At 34.6% G+C, this 25283-nt stretch overlaps 1 long non-coding RNA gene across 1 annotated transcript; it reads left to right on the plus strand.

Annotated features, from left to right (window-relative positions):
• Positions 1–5592: 5592 nt before the first annotated feature.
• LOC146002695 (uncharacterized) lies at positions 5593–23532 on the plus strand. The gene is made up of 6 exons (XR_014443742.1): positions 5593–5680; positions 15492–15516; positions 20827–20856; positions 21958–21981; positions 22502–22522; positions 23471–23532. It is a non-coding gene; the product is annotated as an uncharacterized LOC146002695 (long non-coding RNA).
• The last annotated feature ends 1751 nt before the right edge of the window (positions 23533–25283 follow it).

Raw genomic sequence — 25283 nt, forward strand, 5'->3', positions numbered from 1 at the left:
TGTTCTACAATGCTGAGGAAACTATGTACAACCAAAACCATTATTGCACAATCCTGAAAACCTAGTGTTTTGAACTGCTTCATATCATTATTGAGGTTAATAGAGTTCTTGCTTGTAGTGTAAACTACAGGAGACTCTGAAACCTGAAGAAAAGTTTTCACTACGTTCTTCTGAAACTCTACAATATCAGATACAATATGGAAGCAAGGCATCACATTTACACATTTACATTTACCATATCTTATCTTCAAATGAATACTTGCAGCTGTATCCAGTGACAGAGCGTTTAGTTTACATATTAGAATTGAATATCGTAATATCCTCAGTTGTGAAACAGTTTTGTTTGTCATTTTCAATATGTAACAGATGTAAACACTGAAAAGAAGAAAAATATATGAAAACCTAACCTAAATCAGGTATTATTCAATTTAACTCATGATTAAAATACCAATTCCGGAATTCCAAGACAATATAGTTCATTTAAAGAAAGGTTCGTTTGTTCTGAAAATTCAATTAAATTGATTTAAATAATTATATTCGTTTATTTATTACGAAACATTTTTCAAATAACAAAACGAACAATCTGACTTTCATTTATCACCCAAACCCCAAACAGCTCCCAAAGTCCTATCTTTAGTGAACAGAATTATGTTCATGCCTGGAGCACAGCGTTTGTAAAAACACCATGAAAGTCTTCGATGTTGCCTCAGACAGTGATGAAGATTGAAAACTTTATGTTTTTAATAACTAAATGACTTTATCGGCATTTAATATAGCTCTTTCTAAATGCATTTTCTTTACAAACACTAACATATGATTATTATATATATTACTGTCATAAACTAATACGTGTACCTGAAATAACAACCTAACCTATGTAACACTTGCATACATAAAAACATGCTTGTTTGAAGCCTCACTTTATCTAATCATTGGATGACAGTCATTTTAATATTCAAGATGACCGCTCTGACTTAATACATCATACTATTCTGCCAATTTGACACCAACATTGTTATGACAATATATTCGGAACATGATTTATATACAATATAATATTTCTAACGAAGACTATTTTGAAATTGAGATGGCTGTTGTAATATCATGATTTAAAAATTGAAGCCTATTTTGTCTTGTACAGTAGGATCCATGAGTATTACCGTGTAAATTGTCCATCACCATGTTCTTGCACTTTATATAACCCAATAACAGCTTCAAGAATTAAAAGAAAACTCAAAACAAGCTGTTGACAATTTCTGCACCAGCATACATAAAAATCCATCTCCTAAAAACACATAGGACGTGAGAGAAAAATTAATGAAAATAGTAATGGGCAATTTGCACGGTAATACTCATGGATCCCACTGTACTTTGAATAATAAGCAATATAAGAAAATCTCAATTACACTTCTAATAAACAATATGCAGGAAGTGCCGCATACGCCTACAATATTAGTCAAATTAACTTTGTAACTGCTATTTATCTGTTTTCTGACGAGAATGTGTAGAAAACTATAAATGTGGTAAAATGCAATAATGCCCCTTTTTATTTTGTATACCTTTCTACTATTTACTAAACTTTGAACTCGACGAAAGATTTGTATGTGAGTATAAAATTACTTTCACATTTGAAATGTTTTCTCTCTTCCTCCCAATGAAATGTCAAATGTTCGTCAACACAATATAACTACAATTTCTGAATAAAATAACTGGACTCTTGTTTACTTCGTTGTCTGAAATAAATGTTGGTATTCATAAGAGAATATATCAGCTCCAATATTGATTTCAGACAACACTTATTCAATTATTCGTCATAATGTCCTATTGATTTAGGTCAGATCGGAATCATCACCTGGATTGCACAATTTTACTTAATACTGCAATTTACCAAAATCATCAATAATTTATACCTATGTGAGTATACTCGGCACTGAGGCGATGGCAATTCCGATACAAAATATCTGACATGACTATCAAGTCCACTTGTTCTTTAGACTGTAAACGTTGTTCATGTCCAATCGCATGCGATACAACGTGTACAAACGATTATGACATTTCGTCATTGAGAAATTCTAGCGTACTACGTCATGCAATTTTCACGAACTACTTGTAATTATCATTATTATTATCATTGTTATATTTACCCAATTCTGTAAACTTTGAAAATAAAGATGAATTATAAATTGATCTAATATTTGAAACTAAATAAACTTAGGGTATTATGGATTCCCCCATATCATCTTTTGACCACACTCCTACAGGTGTGAATTTTTATTCAAAATTTCGTCAGCCCATTCTTAATAGCTTGTCATTTAATATCACACGATCCATACTTTAATAATAGTCTTAAATTTTATCCAGGGTGACTATGAAGGTGATTCGCTGAATCACTACTTTTTCCAAATAAATCTTTATTCTATTAAGGTTGTTGAGAAACGGACTCAACAAATTGCTTACTGTAATTGTAATTATTGTTGCCACAATATCATAAGGCTTGCAAAAAATTGGCACAGATCCCTCCTTTATTGGAATACTAGATTTGATTAAGAATCCGCTAATTAATCAAGCTGTTCATACAGAATTTTATGATGTAGACATTGTATTAAGGCTGATGTTGTAATCAACAAAACCTCCTTAAGTATGTACTCTCTAGTTGAAAACTTATCGATTTATTACTGACAAAACAAACTCATCTTCAATCTCGAAATGTAATTTCGTTATCATGTTACCATTCTACTATTAAATATGCAAGTAATACACTATTTATAATGTAGTAATTTTAAGATGATGTTATGCTTCTCTAACCTAAATCAGGATTTGAAAAATGAATGAAGAACAAAGAAATAGACGGAAGAATGTGATGAAAAACCTTCACGCTACAGTTTCACTCGGAACTTTTCTTTTTACCGCAGTTGAGACTAAAAAGAGCAACAACAGAATGACCATACCATCTCTCTAAAATCTAATATGCAACGGTCATTCCACAACCATATTATACAATTTCAACAAAGCGAGTATGTTATTTCTGAGGGTTTAGGTCTTAGAAATAAAACAATGCAAGATAATGTTCATTCTTCATTCTATTCGTTTGGTCACACACACAGTCATTACATGGCTATTTATTTTCGTCATAATAACAAAGTAAAATTCAAAATATTATGAAACTATGTAAAACTCCCCAGATGTTATTGCAGATAAAAATAATATCATCTTCATCGCCAGATTCCTGGACATAGTGAGAATTTTAATACGATACATCTGCAACTACAGGAGCTTGTATGATGCCCTGAAGTGCTCAAATATTGCTCAAATATTGCTCATTCATCAATGTGCATTCTATCCAGTATTATTAGTGTAAATTAATGTTCCATGTGCATGGGAACTTGAATATTAAGTATCTATTGTGCTTTTGCATTGTGCAAAATAGTATTGTAATTGGAATCATTTCCCTTCTTTACGCATCAAAATGGCAAAGTAAATAAAACATTTCTGTGTTTGACGAGTAAATAATAAGGAACTAAATTATTTTTGGAAGTAATACCAACATAAAGATCCTTGAGTGATTCTCGAATGTAAAGCTTCTCGCTAGAACGCGTTGGAGCTTCCATACCTACATGGCAAAATAATAATAATAAAAAACATAACTAGCATAAATTAATTGGATGAAACTTAACTTTGCCAACATGCTGAATCATTAGATAGGTTATCTCTGCGACCAAATAACGCATATATTCTGAAAGGACAAAATCAAAATTCTTGTAAAGTCTGAAAAATCGTCAAGGTTAACTTGGTTTTTATAGGTTCACATTAAAATATTTTATACCTCGACAGGGTGGGGGGGGGGGAGCTGTATGGGTCCGGGCCTGGTTGGACCGCATGGGAAACCATTATGATTTTACTCTTACGAGATCTCTCCAATTACACCCACAACTACCACTTACCTTGAAAATAATATGAAACGGAAGCGTTGACAATTAATACTGGGATAGGAAATAATCGTGGAAAAGCAATTGACGTCATCGACTATACATGTCCTACATAACACCATTAAGCCTTGTTTCCATGCTATGAAAAACTCAATATGCTGACGAAGGCAGACATTTATTTTATTATAAAACATAAATTAAACGTAAGGTTTCAACCTTCTAGCAAGGTCTTCTTAAGACTCTGCACCAAGTACAAATGTAAGAAGGTACAAAACAGGACGATATATATACACAAACATTACTCCCCTCCAGACTATTAGAAAGTTATTCTGGAACATTCTAGCAGTTGGCCTTCCCTTGTCAACTGTACTTTCACATAAAAGGCTAAACATATTTTCTTCCATGTAGAATGTGGTTGATTCTTTATCTCACGCTCTTTTTCCTTAATTTTTCTCCCTTCTCCTCTCCTCTTTCTCTCTTGTCCTTTCCACTCTTTCTAACACCTTCTTCCATTCTTTGTTTAACTTCAGTCCCCCATTGTAGTTCATTGTGTCTTCTTCACCTTTCTTCTCTATTGCCTTGGACTCCTTCCATTTTCTCACTAGTAATCTCTTCTCCCTTCCTATCTGCTTAGCCACATCCCATTCTATGTCATGTCCTGTTTCTCTCGTGTGTTTAAATATCGCATTTCTCTCTCTCTTAAGCCGTACATTATCCCTATGTTGTTTCAACCTGTCTTTCAGCCTCTTTTTCGTTTCTCCTATATACACACTCTGACATTCTTTACATTTCACTTCGTAGATAATTCCTTCCTCTTCCTCTTCTCTGTTTTCCTTTTTCTTGTTTGCATTCTTCGCTATTCTTAAGATGCTTCTCCCTCCCTTCCTGTAAGTTTTTATGCCCGCTTTCCTAAGCACTTTGCATATCTTTTCTGTGGTCTTCCCCATACTCCTTATTCCAAACCTCCGCTCTTTTTCTTTCTCTTCCAATTCTCCCCTGCCACTTTTCTTCCTTCTTCTGTTTATGTCCATTCTATCCTCCTTCTCATAGCCATTCTTTTCCAGCTGTTTGCATAGGCTATTTATTTTGCCTTCTTTTTCACATTCTTTCGTGCATATTTTCTTGACTATGTCCTCCATATTCTTTATAAAGTTTCTTTTTGTCACCCCACTTACATCACTTCTATTGTGGCAAAATACCCCTGCTGCACACTCCTTCTGATGCGAAAGTTTAGGAAAGCGACGCTAACTTACGACGTTAAAAGAAAATAAGATTAGAGTAACGTTAGCTCTCGAAAGTTTGGAAACAGTTCCAGAATTTACCTGGACGACAAGCCAAGATAATTTATTCGTCATTCGTTGCCAGAGAAGCTTCAAAGACTTACGCCAACCAGAAATTCAATTTTTCGCTCATGCAGGTGCCAGTTTTGCTCTTCCTGATTTTACAGGTGTAATTTCAAATATAATTACACCAATGATGACGTAAAATGGTCATCAATCAAGGTTATTGAATATGGCAGCATGCATTGTTACCCTTCCGTTTCATATTATTTAAGACAATGGACATTGATGGTTTTAAACTCCTACACTCTTTATTACGATACGAATCATTTGGATTTCCTGTGGGTCGAATTAAATAAATACGCTGCACCAAGAAGGATCTGCCTCACTTATTCAAGAAGAATCGCCATGATGCACCAATTGGTCTTCTGTCTGCTCGTCGCTTCACTCTTCACAGGTGGTGATCTTCAGGGTGTAAGTATAATTTTTGTACTGCCTTTATGAAGCTACGTGCAGTGATATTTAACCTGCTCATAACACTGGACAACAAGTCCATTTAACACAGAAAACTTGTCGATTCTCATTCAATTTTTCCACTGATTTCAAATCTGCTTACTGTCTTTTTGTATCCGTCATAGATTTTTGTAACTCACATTTGTCTGTAATGAAATAACATATTCTGTATTCTGACCTAAAATCTACTTCATGATGATTTCATGCAGTATGAAGCTTGAGGAACATCTCTCCTGAGTGTCAGAAGTAGTCGTCTGACGTTCGTGGCTCCATGTACCTTAGTAACGGTTTTCCATGGTAGATGTTTCCTGATGGAAACCGTATTTCATTGGCTCGCTCCAAACCACTCATAGCATGTCACATGCTGCATGTGATGAAACCCTCTCTGCAGTGGCGGCGAATGGGTTCCAACAGGTGCGAAAACTTGGGGGCAAGGACAGTATATTTCTCTTTGTAAATAAGTTTTAGCAAAACTTAACAGTGTCACTCAGAAAGCATAGCAGTGGCCCAAGATTATCCTGATCGCCTATTTTGCAGTCAAATTAAAGCTTAAATGATTTCCTAATCAATGGAGTTATGTTTCGTCTTCGGCATTTGAAAGTAAACTCACGGAAGACATAAAAAATAATTTTTTGGTGGTAAACGCACTTACGAGACATTTTTAAATACATGCCCACTGTATAGCACACAAATCATGCCCAATCAGTTCCAATAAACTTATTTATGTCACAAAACGGAAGAGAACTGTATTCCAACTCAAATGTTACCATTGCCGTTTATTGTCATTGCAATAAACCATTGTTTTATCATTGTTGTCAACAATGATTGCCTTGCGCAGAAACTTTTTAAGCAAAAAAAAAAAGTTGGCAGAAGCAATGGACAGTTACAGGGAAGACTAATGGGGAAAAATATTATTCAATTCAACCACTTATACCTAAAGAACCTTGGTATCAAGACATTAACCTCTCAAGAAACTCTTTAACAAGTCTTCTTAGATGTCGGTTAATTACACCCTAGCCCCTAAAGACTTGTACACTAGGAAGATTGTACAATCCCCAATCTGTCAGTGTGGTGCAACTGAAGGAACACCTGATCATATTATATTTGAATGTCGTCTTAATGTAACTACGCGTGATTATTTCTTAAGAGATCTAAAAGAAGCAGGATATAATGTCCCATACGCCTTGTCAACACTTTTGAGGAACCCCACTAAGAAGATACTATATGTACTTACCAACTATATTGTAAGAGAAAATATTGTATTATAAAATTATGAAATTAAAAAATTATGAAATGTAAAACAAATGTAACTGGTGCATAGCAGCAAAGCTACAACCAAATATACATTTATAAAAAGAAAAGAAAAGTCACTTTTATCCATGTTTTGGAACTCAAGGTGTTTATAATTTTGCCATTATACGAGTAATAGAGCTTAATGATAGAGAAATGGCTACGCGTTACAAAAAAATGGAGCCCGATAGAGAAATTCTCACTTCATATTCAGAATCAGCATGCCAAGAAACATAAGATGAACATTAAAAATAAAATTATTATTTAACAAAATCATCATTTGCAATGTTACCCAAGCAGATCTAGTGATCAATTAAAGATCTCGCCACTGCATGGATAATTGAGTGATCAGTGGTGTGCCCAGTTTTTTCGAAAGGGTGTAGTGGTTACGTTTGCTCTTTTAGTAGTCAGGGTTCATTTTGCCACTTTTTCTCCCTTTCATGTTTTTATTTAAGAAATTCTGGGCCTAAGAGGACTGTTATGACCCCCACCAACCCCCCTTTGGGTAAGCCACTGTGGGTGAGGTAAAATAGCTGCTATCCCGGTGTAACAAAGACAGTAGAATCAAAAATACTTAACGGAAAATAATGTATTCATAACGACGCTCGGCTATTGTTATTCTGTCATTTTTAATTATGATTAATGGTTTTTTTCCTTATCGAGGGGTGACGCTATTGTTATTTAATCAACCGCCACGTGTCGTGGGTGGAGGAGGAGATGAGTCATCGATGACTCATGCACACGTGTGAGTTTGAAATTAATGGTTTTCCATTAGTGCACAAAAGACACTATTATGTATTTCGTTTTCGACCTAAGCTAACACTATTGTTGTATTTTATTAATGCGTTTCTGCCGGATATGAGTCACAGATGATTTATACAGACGTGGGAACTTGGAATTAATGGTTTTTCCATTAATGTACAAAAGACATTTTCGGCCTATTCTAAGGCGTCACGTCCGGCCATTTTGGCGTCGGTGGTGAGTCATATTTGGTATAATTAAGGATCCGGATTTACCCGTATTCAACCGGTGCCGACGCGTTCGATCGGAGGTAGAAGATATTATAACACATGTTCGCTTTAAAGGCGAAGAAATTGAACGATGTAGCCTATATGAAAACGAAGTATGCGGGCAGAAGATATGCTATTAATATTAACCTGTTACGGAAGAACCTGTTATGTGGTTGCATTCATCGGCACCCTCAAACCGCGAGCGTTCATTGATGCACGAGGGGGAAGAAAGGTTCGCCATTGTTCCGTCCCCCTTCGCTTGGTCTTCTTCCGAAGTTGAATGGAAGTCAAGTGTCGCCAAATTTTTACACACGACTATTGATTTTCTTTGAGGTTCCAATTTTATTTGGTGGAAGTAATCTACGCGGTATTTCTGCCGCCTTTCGTAACATTGCAAAGACTATTTGACCAAAACCGTAAGGAATTTGGCTGAACTAGGAACATTCAGTTCCAGTATCTACAGGTTAAAGTGGATGCGATCCACTATTTGCCCTTATTTCGGGGTTGCGAACCACGGACCATTTGATTATTGCCTTATAAACATCAGGATTCACGTAAAATTGACCACATGTTTTTACTGTTAGGGACAATATTTCGCATTTTTTTGTGTATTTTTACTCAGAAAACTCTATTTGAACGATTCAAGCAAGAGTTCGAATGGCAATTTAGACACACAAACTATGTTTCTTCAACTTTAGCTGAAATTTAGGTTTATTTTTTTACTCTAATATCACAATTTCTTCTATTCAGACAACATTTTTTATTAAATTTTGGACTCACAAAGACATTTTTCAACTTTTAACTTGTTATTTTAAAAGTTTATTTCCATTTTTTACTCTAATATCACAATTTCTTCTATTCAGGCAACATTTTTTATTAAATTTTGGACTCACAAAGACATTTTTCAATTTTTAACTTGCTATTTTAAAAGTTTATTTCCATTTTTTACTCTAATATCACAATTTCATCTATTCTGGCAGGAGTGTTTATTCCAGTTTAGACTTGCAAAGATAATTTTTTCAACTTTTTTTATTAATTTTTCTATTTATTGCCTTTTGTATCTTATATTTATTAATTCTTAACTTTGAGTTTTGTTCTTTATTTAAAGAATTTCTCTAATCACTAAGGAAGAAGTACTTTTAAGTAAAACTGTACCCACAAACTTTATTATTACTATTATTATTATTATTATTATTGTTGTTTTTGTTTTGATGTAGTTGTTGAATCTTGTTGTTGTTGTTAGGGTTTATTGACTTCCACTACGGTATTTTTGGTTTGCTTCGTAGGAAAGTTTGTTTATTTTAGAGTTTCCTCGGTATTTTCTTACTGTTAGGGTAGGTAAAGTTTCCTAAATATATGAGTAGGGTTCCATATATTCTTGTTCTTGCATGTTTTTCATATGATGTGATCTCCACAACTCTCCAAGTGCTTTTACTGCATGTTTCCATTTTTATTGAGGCTGAGTGATTCCTAGAGCCACTTTATGCATGAGAGAAAGCTTGAAAATTTTGATCTCAGATAATCGCCAATCTTATGTCAGAGTATTTTCGAGTATATTTTAGACTTATTATGGGCCACTAGAATATCACGGCTTGCTTAATTTTTAAGTATGTTGCGCAGTTATTGTATTTTTGCTTTTGCTTACTAGATAAATTGTATGAAATGTTTAATATTTGTACCTTTTTTTTGCACTTATAAGAGGCCAAACTTTTACTGTAACTAAAATTATTATGTCTCTAGGCACTGTAACCCCTTTACCAAGAGTACTATAACTGCCTGTTTATTAATATTGTTTCTTTCATCCCTTAAATATAACAATTTAACAATATAATGACAAATCACAGGACAAGCCACGTTGTCATCTGCTAACATCGACTTGTCCTGTGATTTGTCATTATATTGTTAAATTGTTATATTTAAGGGATGAAAGAAACAATATTAATAAACAGGCAGTTATAGTACTCTTGGTAAAGGGGTTACAGTGCCTAGAGACATAATAATTTTAGTTACAGTAAAAGTTTGGCCTCTTATAAGTGCAAAAAAAAGGTACAAATATTAAACATTTCATACAATTTATCTAGTAAGCAAAAGCAAAAATACAATAACTGCGCAACATACTTAAAAATTAAGCAAGCCGTGATTTTCTAGTGGCCCATAATAAGTCTAAAATATACTCGAAAATACTCTGACATAAGATTGGCGATTATCTGAGATCAAAATTTTCAAGCTTTCTCTCATGCATAAAGTGGCTCTAGGAATCACTCAGCCTCAATAAAAATGGAAACATGCAGTAAAAGCACTTGGAGAGTTGTGGAGATCACATCATATGAAAAACATGCAAGAACAAGAATATATGGAACCCTACTCATATATTTAGGAAACTTTACCTACCCTAACAGTAAGAAAATACCGAGGAAACTCTAAAATAAACAAACTTTCCTACGAAGCAAACCAAAAATACCGTAGTGGAAGTCAATAAACCCTAACAACAACAACAAGATTCAACAACTACATCAAAACAAAAACAACAATAATAATAATAATAATAATAGTAATAATAAAGTTTGTGGGTACAGTTTTACTTAAAAGTACTTCTTCCTTAGTGATTAGAGAAATTCTTTAAATAAAGAACAAAACTCAAAGTTAAGAATTAATAAATATAAGATACAAAAGGCAATAAATAGAAAAATTAATAAAAGAAGTTGAAAAAATTATCTTTGCAAGTCTAAACTGGAATAAACACTCCTGCCAGAATAGATGAAATTGTGATATTAGAGTAAAAAATGGAAATAAACTTTTAAAATAGCAAGTTAAAAATTGAAAAATGTCTTTGTGAGTCCAAAATTTAATAAAAAATGTTGCCTGAATAGAAGAAATTGTGATATTAGAGTAAAAAATGGAAATAAACTTTTAAAATAACAAGTTAAAAGTTGAAAAATGTCTTTGTGAGTCCAAAATTTAATAAAAAATGTTGTCTGAATAGAAGAAATTGTGATATTAGAGTAAAAAAATAAACCTAAATTTCAGCTAAAGTTGAAGAAACATAGTTTGTGTGTCTAAATTGCCATTCGAACTCTTGCTTGAATCGTTCAAATAGAGTTTTCTGAGTAAAAATACACAAAAAAATGCGAAATATTGTCCCTAACAGTAAAAACATGTGGTCAATTTTACGTGAATCCTGATGTTTATAAGGCAATAATCAAATGGTCCGTGGTTCGCAACCCCGAAATAAGGGCAAATAGTGGATCGCATCCACTTTAACCTGTAGATACTGGAACTGAATGTTCCTAGTTCAGCCAAATTCCTTACGGTTTTGGTCAAATAGTCTTTGCAATGTTACGAAAGGCGGCAGAAATACCGCGTAGATTACTTCCACCAAATAAAATTGGAACCTCAAAGAAAATCAATAGTCGTGTGTAAAAATTTGGCGACACTTGACTTCCATTCAACTTCGGAAGAAGACCAAGCGAAGGGGGACGGAACAATGGCGAACCTTTCTTCCCCCTCGTGCATCAATGAACGCTCGCGGTTTGAGGGTGCCGATGAATGCAACCACATAACAGGTTCTTCCGTAACAGGTTAATATTAATAGCATATCTTCTGCCCGCATACTTCGTTTTCATATAGGCTACATCGTTCAATTTCTTCGCCTTTAAAGCGAACATGTGTTATAATATCTTCTACCTCCGATCGAACGCGTCGGCACCGGTTGAATACGGGTAAATCCGGATCCTTAATTATACCAAATATGACTCACCACCGACGCCAAAATGGCCGGACGTGACGCCTTAGAATAGGCCGAAAATGTCTTTTGTACATTAATGGAAAAACCATTAATTCCAAGTTCCCACGTCTGTATAAATCATCTGTGACTCATATCCGGCAGAAACGCATTAATAAAATACAACAATAGTGTTAGCTTAGGTCGAAAACGAAATACATAATAGTGTCTTTTGTGCACTAATGGAAAACCATTAATTTCAAACTCACACGTGTGCATGAGTCATCGATGACTCATCTCCTCCTCCACCCACGACACGTGGCGGTTGATTAAATAACAATAGCGTCACCCCTCGATAAGGAAAAAAACCATTAATCATAATTAAAAATGACAGAATAACAATAGCCGAGCGTCGTTATGAATACATTATTTTCCGTTAAGTATTTTTGATTCTACTAAAGACACCTATCAGAGTGGAAAAAGTCTTCAGATTTGCAGTCGAACAAAACTCATATGTCTTTCTAACTAACTCTTTAGCCTTCTAAAACCCGGAAGGTTCATGGCTGCAGCAACACTGGCCTTCCACCTGTTCCTATCCATCCCTACCGATTTCCTTTAGGTCCATCTCAACATTATCCCTCCATCTTCGTCTTGGCCTTCCTACTGGTCTCTTACCATCAGGTTTCCCAACAACAATCCCTGTAAACTCTTCTTTCCTCTCCCATTCGTGCCACATGGCATGCCCATCTAAGTCTCTCATATGTCTTTATTAGCCTCTGTTAACCCAAAAAAATTAGCATGAAAAGTAAGGGCGGTACACACTATACTCTTCCCAGGGAATCCCCGGAGCGAGTCAACGAGGACAAGTCTATGCGCAGGTAGTGACGCGAGAAGGTTCGACAAGTGAACGACGCGTGAGAGGTGAAGTGAATGCAGCTGCCAGCCGCCTGCAGCAGCGCTCAATGCTTTGCTCCACAGACTCTCGAGACAGAGTATAAGACTGCCCATGAGTGAAAGGCGAAACGAGTCCGTGAATGGAAGAATGACGTCGTAAGGTGTATTCGATCCAACACTACTGTCGGATTAAAAATTATAGATACTCGAGTTTGGACTCCAATTAAAAATTAACCAGTAGACCGCCAAAAAAACGAGTTACATCAAAAATAACTTATTCAATTCTGCGTTAAGCTATGCCAACCATTTCTTTTTTCGAGAATGCCATCTATTTTGTATCGTCGTGAGAACAAAAAGAAAGTTGTTTTTTTAGTTCTGCAAACGATCGGTATCTTTGAAAATCTATAAATAAGAAATGGGTGATCTGATTGTAATGACATTTTAGTACAGTGCTGGCAGAAAGGTTGCAAACACAATTCTTAATTTTCAGATTTTTAAAATGCATCAATAAACAGTTCTTATGAAATTTGTTTTGGGGTTTTAAGTCCATTTCATGCACAGTAAGGCTAATGGGGACTGGACCTACAGTTTAAAGTGGAATCCGGACCACTATGTGCCTCCACCGGGTAACGAACCCGGGATCCCTTGATTACAAGGCGATGACGCTACCGCTGCGCCATTGGGGAGGCCCTTATCACATTTGAGAAACACCTTTTTCTTAGTGTTGGATAGTCCTAAGCCCCGCGACAAGTTAAGTTTGCAGCAACTTTTCGCCCATGTAGACCCAAACGTGCGCGCAGAATATAGTTCCGCTGGAATACTGCCGATTTTCTCAATGTCTGTGATATGAACGTCTCGGCGGTTGAGGCTAGACTCGCACGGGAGATGCTGAGCGCCGTTCTCGCGCGGCTTAATACATAAAACCTGCTGCAAACTTAACCTGTCGCGGGGTATAGAAATACAATATTGTTCTTGTTTTGAGACTCTTTACATCTGTCTTCAAAATCCATTGTCATTGTCAATTCACATTGTCATATTCTCGCGGCGATAGCCCACAGTTTCCACGGTTCAACGGACATCACTGTGAGCGGTGTTGTCACGTCCCACGTACATATTTACTCCGTTGAATAAAAATCTGCATAAAATCGGTTTCGCAATGTGAATTGACAACGATAATGGATTTTAAAAACAGATGCAAAGATCTTCAAAACAAGACCAAGATCATATTTGTAAGACTACCCAATACTAAGAAAAGGTTGTCTCTCAAAATTGATAAGAACGATTTATTGACGAATTTTAAAAATCTGAAAATTAAGATTTGTGTTTAAAACCTTCCTTTCTGCATTGTACTAATATTTCATCGCCATCAGACGTACCTTTTCAAAGAGAGCGATCATTTACAAAAATATTTTTTTTTGTTCTCACGACGATACAAAATGGAATGCGTACTCGAAAAAGAATGGTTAGCATACATTAACGCAGAATTCATTAAGCTAAATTTGATGTAACTCGTTTTTATGTAGGTCTTGTGGTTAAATTTTAATTGGAGTCCAAACTGGAGTATAATTTTTAATCCGACAGTAGTCCCCTCCATGACACACATCCCAAAGAGCACCGAGGACAAATAACCCTCAACTACTATGGCCAGTTAAAACACTTTTTAAATAATGCAATAGTACCAGAAAACTATAAAAAACTAATGACCTTACGTCAGGAACAACATTAATATATACAAGGATGGGCCGTGTACTTTCAGACGCTTACAAAAATAGTGTGAACACAGCATCCCTCACGTTTAAAATCTCGATCACTAGTAGAGGTGTTGTAATCAGCGTCACGACCCGCACACTATGCCAATTTACTAACAGGAATTCACTGGAAACCAGAGCCTCCTGGTGGAGGGATTACTAAGTCCAGTGATGGAACCCACGAGCGGCTAGGGACAGCATTAACACCTTGGGAAATACATGCTAAGAGCATCAAACCCAGCCGGATCTCCCACGTGCCTGTATGGCGCCTACAGATTAGGCCACCCCAACTTTCTCTCTCTCTCTCTCTCTCTCTCTCTTTCATCATTTATGAGAAATATACAGGGTTTCTATAAAATAGTTATACAAAAGTAACCGTTAATTGTGAAGAAAGTGTATGTGTAACAGAAATGGTTTATGCATCAATGAATACAGCATATCTTCAAGTGTATTGTCGCACGTTGTTAGTTTCAAACGCCGCCATTGGAGGCGTGAGCTTTTGTTTCTCTTACACAAGTACCGACTTGGGCCTCCCCGATGGCGCAGTGGTTGCGTTGTTGCCTTGTAATCAAGGGGTCCCGGGTTCGATACCCGGTGGAGGCACATGGCACAGTGGTTCGGATCCCACTTTAAACTGTAGGTCCAGTCCCGATTAGCCTTACTGTGCATAAAGTGGACTTAAAACAACAATTCAATCAATCAATCAATCAACAAGTACCGACTTGGATAGGTCGTCGTGGAACGATTCCGTGGCCACCTCGTTTGCCTGATTGGTCCCATGGATTTCTCTATCTGGGGTTACATTAAAGAACGTGTGTTTATTCCCCCTCTTCTCAGCAACGTCGACGAGGTGGACACGGAATCGTTCCACCACGACCAATCCAAGTAGGTACTTGTGTAAGATAAACAAACGCTCACGCGTCTGAAACTAACAACGTGCGACAATAAACTTGAAGATGTGCTGTATTCATTGATGTATAAACCATTTCTGTTACATATACACTTTCTTCACAATTAATGGTTACTTTTGTATAACTAATTTATGGAAACCGCGTATATTTTAAATTAAATAAGCACCCTAATTCTTTTCCTTTTATATACTTTTTCAGCTACGGATAGACGGCGATCCCACAGGCAAGTACATTAATGTATTATAGTTATTTATTATTCGACCATTAATCATTTTAAGAATGTATTCAATATAGTTCTAAGAAAACCATATATTCCCAGGTAAAATTTATTGCCTATGTGTTATTGTCGTCTATATGAAGCGTGTTGATGGCGTGATGGAAGCGCTGTAATCAAGGGTACACATTGGTTCAGATCAAAATTTAAACTCTAGCTGAAGTCACGATTAGCCTATTTGTGCATAAACTGGACTTGAAACAAACTAAGCCTCATTTTTATGTATGAAGCGCGAGCATCTACACTTTGATGCTTACATTTTCCTACATGTAAATTTCAGTGTAAACGGCAGGCGCCAATCCATACAGAATGGTTCAGCACTGGTTGCCTAATCATAATATATACCTTCAGTAAAAAAAAAGTCCCCGGAATTTGGCTGGTAAAAGTTCCACATTGGAGGTAACGAGAATTCATTTTGTCCGTAGGATGGCAGCACTGTACTGAATGACCACGCATAGGGGTAGAGTAATCTATCCATCAGTTTGTGCAAAGCAGCTGTTTACGTTAGTTGTGTTGATGGGTGTCCTGCGACATGATACTAAGAGACATGGTAGGCTCATGCGCATCGCCGGGGGTTCCCCGGGGCCACTGTGACGTCAACTGGTGAGCAACTCGAGATTTCGCCCGCTACATCTGGCGGTGAATCTTTGTCTCTCGCTAACAAATGGACGTTTTTTCTTTACTGAGAGTTTTCTTCAAAATGGCTTGTGCTGTGTTCGGATGCAATAACTACAACCGTAAGACTAAAGGAGGAGCTGTTAGGTATTTTAGATTTCCGAGAGATGAAAATGTACGAAAACAGTGGATTTCGCTTTGTAGAAGCGTGTGTACTTCACACACATGTATACCTAGGTAAAATGTAGAGCATGGGGAATTTCATTTTAGACGCGAATATCGAGTGTGTAATACAAAATTTGCCTAACTAATTTTTATTTATTTATTTATTATTATTATTTATTTTTTACAATTTATGACTATTTCAAAACAGGTTTCAAGACCAGATAACAATTCCAAAACATAAAGTTCTGGAGCTTATTCTGAGCTCATTTCGAATTTAATGGGATGAAAATCACTAGTTTGTAATATGAAAATTGCGAGCAAAGCTACATGTATTCATTTTAATGCATTGCTATTTAAAGGAGGTTAGCAGCATTCCCCCTCCTCTAACTTGATTCATTCCAAATCAGGAATAATCATTTCCCACCCACTGAATATGAAAATCATATTTTTAAATATATCGTACTTACAGAATTCTACTTCAGTTGAGTTCATTTTAGAGCCCCATAGCTATATATAAAATATCATTAAACTAATTTATGACAGATATGTACCGTATGCAGTGCCCTTTAGTCAGACTTCTAGAAGGTGTTTTACAAGTACTTTTCTATCAAATACGAAAACTTTGACGTATGTTAACAGCACATTTTGAACGCTTGTTGAAAGCTATAGCGTTGTGTTACCTTTTTTAAAAAATGCTGAATCGAGATAATTCCCGATCAACTCGCAAGAGATCTAACTTTGAAGTATTTGTAAAACTTTTGACATAGTAATTATTTGTAATGTAATTAGCTGTATCTAATGATGCTCTTCAAACGCTGAAAGTACTACTATCATTGCATATGCTAAACCGAAATCCTTCATATCTCAGAGCAAAGTTAGAGGAAAACCATACACTCGAAATATTTTTTTTCAATGGTTGGTGGACAATATGAAGAGCCGGTTTGAAAAGCTAGGTTTCTTTTCGGATAGTAGGGAAGTAATGTAGATTGAAGTTGCTATACTGTCTATCGTCACTCTCCTGCCATCACGAAACATTTCCTTCACCCACTACACTGTTGGTTCAGTCGCAATCTTCGTCGTCAATGTTTTACCATTGTTGGGAGAATGTATCAACCCAGTCATGGAACTATTTTATGAGACAAACACTTCTCACCGTAAATAGGAAACATCGCCTTATGAATATCCTTCGCAGGAAGCCCTTTATCCCATAAACAGCACACTGTTCTTATAACGTACACTCCTCGAGCACGGTAGCTATTTTTAAACTGAGCTGCCGGTGCATGTGTCTCGTATCTAGCAACTGCTACCTGAATATCTTCGAGCTGGATTGTGCTGCTACCTAGTGACACCTTTAGAAATTACTCGCTACTATTTTCAGCTTTCCCACATCAGTTTGTGACCTATTTTTTGAGTTCCACTCGTATTTCTGGAATTCAGTCCTTATTCCAAAATTTGGCAAACGAGCCACAAAACTATTTTTTTTATATTGTAAATTAGACCAAATGAACGTTATAGGAAATCAACATGAATATATCTAACACAAGTTTAAATTAAAAAATAAAATAAATCAAATGTAAATTAAGTCCCATTACAATTGATTGAACTGACGTGCTTTTAGCCATCTGGGTCCTTCAGCTATCCTCTATACATGTTCATGTCTATAGTCATTTTCTTAACTTCCAATAGGGTCTTTCCTGTGTTAGTAACCATCTATGAAAGTTATGGTTCATATTCTATTCTAGATGTTCATCTTCCTCTCCTGCTGGCTTCGCTCCCCCTATTTGCTCTTTTATCTTTTTTATTGTAGTAAAATGGCCACACCATCCTATCATCCTCTCTGCAACCTCTCCAATTGATTCTATTTGAAGTTCTTCCATAATTTTAGTATTTCTGAATATATCTTGTCTAATTTTTCCCATAACTACTCCGAGATGTTTCATCTCTGTTGCTCAATTTGATTTTCTCATATACCTCCTTTTTTCCACTCCTAGCTCAACTTCTTTATTCACGATGAATTCTTTCGATTTCTCTCTTCATATACTTAATATTCCTTGAAAAGATTTGTGTACACTCTGTATTATTCTTCTCAGATTTTATGACGCTCATCTCTTATGTAATGATGGCCAAAGGTTTTGTCGTGGTGCAGCATCAAAAGTTGTCTTTAGATATAGTTCCTTTCGTGTGATTCAATATTCATCTGTTACATGCGCAGTGAAATACGAATATTGTGTGTATTTTTGTCTATTGAAAGCTGCTTGTTATTCTTACATATCCACCTATACTTTATTCCTTAGCTTTTTTTAGATTTCTTCTATATATTATTGAGATTATTGATCGTAGGCAGATTCACCCATAAATTTAACATTTCACAGTATTCCACTTTTTGGAATTGGTCTCATTATGATTCTCTCCCAGTCTGTGGGTATTTCAATTCTTTTCATCGCTTCCTTACATATCTTCCCCATCAAATATACCACTTTCATTACTCCTAGCTTTGTTAATTCTGGGCATATTTCATCATCATCTGCTACTTTTTCTAGTTTCACTCTCTTTATTGACTCTTTCACTTCCTCCCATCTTATTATGTCTTCTTGATCTTCTTCCGTACCTACACCTTCATACCTTATTTCATCCCATTAATTTATCTTATCATTCTTTTCCTCTAAATGGATTTAATATAATATAAATCCATGTCTTCAGGATAATTTTCCTGATTAATCTTCTATGTTTCTTATTCTCTTTCCATGTATTCCTATCATTGGTCTTACTGTCTGCCAGAACCATCTCTTATTTCTTTCATAGTTTTCTTTCATTTATTTCCTAAACTCTACCCAGGAACGTTTCTTCGATTGTTGTACTCCTTATCTTGCTCTATTTCTCCTATGTACATTTCCGTTTTATCTCCCCTCTGTTTTAGTTTCCACGTACCTCCTCCATGCTCCTTCTTCTTTGTAACTATATATTTAACCTCATTATTTAATCATATTCATATCTTCTTTCTATCCCCTACGGTTGTTAGGCCACACATCTCTATGCCTCCCATAATCAATATTCTATTAAGTATATTCAATTTTTCTTCCACTTCTTCTTTAATTTGCTTTGGCTTACTAAATACTTCCCCTCTTTTGTTCAGTTATTGATTCACTTTCCTTTCAAATTTCCTTGTAATCTATCTTTAGTTATACTATTTCAATTTTCGTGCTCTGTGATCTCTAACATTTTGAATAGCATATACTGTATTTTTTGTATTTGTGAAATTAACTCTTGAATTTCTTTCTCCTCTTCTTTCTTCTGAAATGTCATTTTTCGAATATTTTATTTATGTGAAAAAAGTATTTCTTGTAGGATGATCCTTGTCTTTCTTTTTCTCTTGCCATTTTTCACTCCATACTCTGTATTGTTTTCCATACACACAAACGCACCCTCTCCCTGGTTCGTTTCCAATCATGGCGTTCCAGTCATATGTTTCACACTGTTCTTAAGTTTATTCATAGTATCTTGTAGGTTGGCGTAGATGAGATACTTCACACATTCATTTACATTCTCTGTAGGTTCATAAACCTGTATAACCAGTCTCATCCATTTTCAGTACACTTCATATTCATTTTGAAACTGTTACCAACTTTACTATTTTCTTGGAAGATTCTTTATCAAAAATTAAACTTGCCTCTTCCTTTGATTTTGAATTGATATCTAAACCTGAATAATGTGCATCTCTTATTATCAGCATTTATCTTCATCCTTTAGTTTTGGTCTAGGAATGTTCATAGTTTTGGTCTCATATTATTCTTTCTTATATTATTTCAACTCTATCTTTTCCTGACAGGTATGTTGTGTTCATGTTGCAACTATCATTCTCACTTTCTTGCATTGTCCTTAGTTTTCTCCCTCCGGCTTCTTGAATTCGTTTTCTATGAGTATTTTTGGGATTTGAAACCACCTTGGTTATTAACCCTGTTGTGAGTCTATCCCAATTAAAGGGTTCCTTTTTATGGCTTTCCGCGTGCCAGATAGACATAATTACTTCCCTCGCAGGGTGTCAACATTTCTGTTGATCCAACTTTGCCAGCGAATGTCTGGTTCTAAATCCTTTTGAAATGATACTCTAATCGGTTTTAGACCTGTACTCAATGGATTTTTATTGACATTCAAGTCTAGATCCACAGTATCTAGCGGACTCAGTCACGTCGAGACGGATGTATTCATGAACACACACTACTTACTGTCTTGGCTATGGAGAAATTATGTAATAGTTTCACGTTGCCTTCTGATAACTCTCAACGCTAGTTCACATTTTCTTTGTGCTGCTAGTGACAAATTCATTTGATCAGCTAAGGCAACATAATGGTGATTGCTAAAAGAGTATGTTCTAATATTGTTTTTTTCAATGCGAAAGATTGTTTTGCACGCTGCTAATTGTCGCATAATACTGTGTAATTACCTGAATTAAACAATAAATGTAATCTTTCTTTAATATAGCTGTACGGGAGCGAGCGTTGTTCACAGAGGGTAAGTGGAAGTGTAAACTAAGTACTTATTTAATGTATTTTTAACTATAGACACATAAGTAAATAGAGTTGGTAAAATTATTTACTTGCTACACGACGAAATTATATATTTTCAAGAATGGACAGCGAGAGAGAGCAAGCAAAATTGTGCACGTTGAAGATATGCTTTATGGAGGTTCTGAATAAAATCTTTAGAACACAACGTTCCTTTCCTCTTACAAGGAATTTACAACTAATATTGTTAGACATGTGTTTATAATAACAATCATATTGCATTCGAGGTTATACATGGTATCATATCTTACTAGTTTGATCGTTAACATTTTCAATTATATCGGCAAAAATAATAATTTAATTCTTTATTTGTTGCTACCCGAAAGAAACCTTTTAAACAATCACCGAAGTGTAATAATAACAAAGCACCAGCAAAAATTGCAAACAAAATTAATAACTTTTGGTTCTTTTTGGGGTTTTGGAAATTTGTATGACAAGTTAGTAAACTCAAATAAAATAATGAAGTGCATGTTTAAGATAACCATTGTTTCAATGAAAGAATGACTATAATGAAGAACATTCCTGACAGATTCTTCACTCTCTATTAGGAGAAAATTGTGGTTACATCTGTGAATGGATACTTGGGGCAAGAAACTGTGAATTTCGTTCGAGTTCTAGACCTTGCGTATCATAGCATAGGCTCGACCTTTTTCTACTCACTGTATTGAAGCAAGAATGCATTTTTGCAAAGGAAAAGTGGCTTTTACTCTCGATAAATATCTTACGTTTGAAGTTTTGGAAACTGCAAAAATACCGTAGATGATGTATTAAAAAAATATGCTTAATTGAAAGATTAAAAGAAATGCCAATGTTCACTGTTGCATAAAGAACAAGTTGTTCTATTATTATGTACATATTCAGTACAATTTCCAGTTTCATTATAAAATATCTATATATTTTAAATCCAAAAATGTTTGCAGAAAATTATAATATGAATATAATTTTCAATCCAATGTTTCAACCTGTCTTGATTGGAAATAGAAACATGTTTCTGTGGATGAAGATAAAGAAAATTGTATTAATCATTATTATATTTTTTTTATTTCAGGTGCGAACTCGATTGTAGGCGATAGTAAGTAATAACATTTTACATCGAACGATACTAGTCAATTTATTTCTATTTTGTGTTAGTGTTGACCCATGACTTGTCCTCCTCCGTCCTTAACGATGGAGAAATGTATACATTACGAGAATGTATAATCATTGTGTAACTCAGTAGAAACGGAGTTTTCTCCTGAAAATTCATTTATGGATTTAACATCAAAGACACGGAAGAATATTTGCGAATATTGACTAATTATATTAGCGACTACAACTTTCTCAAATTCAGCATTTTGTCCATTTTTGGAAAAATGTCAAGAATAATTGTTTCGGTTGCATTTCAAAATACTTTTAACAATAAATACAAAACGAAAAATAAAGCAAAGAATTAAATTTCGGAAAACGGAGAAATAATACCTGTTTCTTTTATACTCTACTGTCAATGTAACGAAGAATTTTATTGTGATACGTTTGAAGAGAATTTCATATCACCTTTTATCCATTTTGTATATTATTGTCTTCTTCATCTATTTTATTTCTTTATATTACAGATCAGTTTACGCCGCAACTTGGTAAGCAAAATCAGTGATATACCAAAAGAAGACAAAATATGTAATTAACTGTATCTATAACATAATGAGTTCATTGAGATATCCTAGTTGACATTAAAAGTAGCGGTGGGAAAAATTTAAACATGAACACATCGATGGTAGTATCCAACTATATGTCTGCCCGTGTTAACTTTCACAGTAACTTAGAAACTATAGAAACAAAGGAGACATAATATGCTGGACTAATTGACCGACCATATTACACATCAATATAAAATGAACAAACTCTCATGTCTCACCGTGACAAGCGACAGTAGTTAAAAATCTATGTATCGATATCTGGTTACTAAAATGTGGTTACTAACAATGATCTATTAACAGTAAATTACATTTCTCTATTCGAAGAGAAAGTGTGACATTATAATATTTTTAAAATTGGGGGAAGGATTCCAGTAAATGCTGGAAATACAAGGGAATTATATGCAGCAAGATATCTTAAAATAAAAAAAATAGTCACAGAGCGGTATTCGTTTTCCCAGCCCCTCTCCCACAAATTCAATTCTTTTTGTGTACATATTATTACTAGAAAGTAAACTCAAGTTCTTTCAACAGCATTCGTAGGTTCAAGAAAAATCTTTTTTCCTACGAATTGGCTTGATGTATAAGTTTTACTGCATAACAGCAAAGTACATTTATCTCTGACACAAGTTCTCTTTGCAATACATTTGTTGTCTACAAGAAAGGTAATTAAGAAGTAATATTCATTCAGAGGACTATTTTTTCGTGGCGCTGAGAAATATGCGGAACTTCTAATGTAAACTATTTTCAATCCGCTGTTGAATTCATTTTCGATAAACCCTTAATTGCATATTTGGTAAATGTATATAATGTATATGCACTGCCATTGTTAGTCACGGCCATGTAAACTATATTTAATGAATGGGTTAACTAACGTTTTGTTTCTTTCAGATTTAGTAGGCGAAAACTTGGGCGGTAAGTAGTTAAAAGTCGTATCTTTTTCATTCAAATTAACGTAACGTGTGCTGAAATACTAACTTATTAAATTAGTTTGTGAATTTTCAAATCGTATGGTATTCCGAATTATGTGATTTAAAGATTGATTAAATCCACGTGTGGAAATTGTGGTGAAATTGGAAGTTTCTATTCTTGAAAATTGTCTACAAGATTTAACCTTATCCTTAATATAAATATGTGATACAACAAATATATTCCCAAACAGGTTATCTGTAGATACGTAGCTTAAAGTTTTGATGCAATTGTTGACATATATATTTTTATTCTAGTGTATTCGTTAGTATCTGTTATTTATTTCTCATTATAATATCTTACATATCTATTTCTTTAATTTCAGGAATGTCTGCATGTAAGCAATAACAGTGGTGTAGAACTGTGATATCTATGTTTATAATATATAAAGAAAACAAACCATATTTAAAAGAACGATACGATTTTTGAAATTGAACGCATTGAGAAATTAAATTTGAATTGGTGTATTGTTGTTAAAAAACTGAAAGATATATCTTATATAATTTTCGTGTCCGATAGGTCGTTTGTCGGTGATAACTATTGGCAAAGTTGATAATAACATAAGATAAACTTAATAATTATATCCTAATAAGCTGGCCCTAATGATTATTAAAATAAAGAACATGTCTAAATCTCTGTTATCAAAAAATGAAACTTTTTCCATCACAACCAGTTCGAAAAAAGTCGGGACGGACATCAACTGCCCGACTAAATCGGGATATTCGACAGACTTAAAACTAAAATGACCAAATATTGCAAATTACAGACTCCTGGAGTCGGCCTCCACATCCTTATATCCAAGAGAAGAATTGAATTTCTTACTAATTGGAAAAAATAGAGATGTTATATTTGTAGCTTCTTAGAGGTTTACATTTAAATATTTCATAGTTCGATTGGCTGCCCCCCATGGCCCCTCCGATGGGTATGAACCTGATGTGCTGTTATTTGATAAGTAGTTCTTTTATCATATCACCATGAGAGATAGTTGCATGATGTCTTTGTGCGTATTTCTCTATGAATCTTGAATCATTTGGCAGCATTCAGATAGAATAAAGCGCTGCAATAACAATTATTTCAAATATATTTTCTCATTCAGAAACTTTTAAAGGACTATTTGTTCCCCTCAACTGAAAAAAGAAAGTGTTTCATGTTCATCCATCATCTCAGTCTGAATGTCTCAGTTTTCTCACATTCATATTCGATAGGCAGAACTCTTTTGCTAGTCTGAATTTCTCTAATTCTAAATTCGTGATTTTTAATTATATGCAGATGGCCAATAATAATTAAAATAATGAAAATGTATTTTTTTAGCTTTGCGAATAGGTAAGTGGATTGTAAATTGAAACATTTCATTCATATCATGGAAGTAAATTTTAAAATAACTGTTCCTAACAATTAGAGCTTTTGGAATCATTATTACTACGAGGTATAATGTATATTTTGAACAAAATACTTGTGTAGAAAATATGCAATCATTTTATACGTCACTATTCTTTTCTACTATTTACAACTCTATAATAATTAATGTTCATATTTGAGAAATAAATAGATACTGATTGGAAATTATTTATTTTTAGCCATGTCTCTATTTATACAGATCACTGTGCTCTTCTGCGTTGATAAAATTTAAAGTTTACTTCATATTTTCTGATTATTAATAATAAATTTTGAATAATTTCATTCAAGTAAACAATACTTTTATTTATCACATACTTATTTTATCGTTCAGTGTAAT

The sequence above is a fragment of the Lepisma saccharinum genome, chromosome 18, assembly GCF_977018435.1.
Source record: "Lepisma saccharinum chromosome 18, izLepSacc3.1, whole genome shotgun sequence".
Classification (NCBI taxonomy): domain Eukaryota; kingdom Metazoa; phylum Arthropoda; class Insecta; order Zygentoma; family Lepismatidae; genus Lepisma; species Lepisma saccharinum.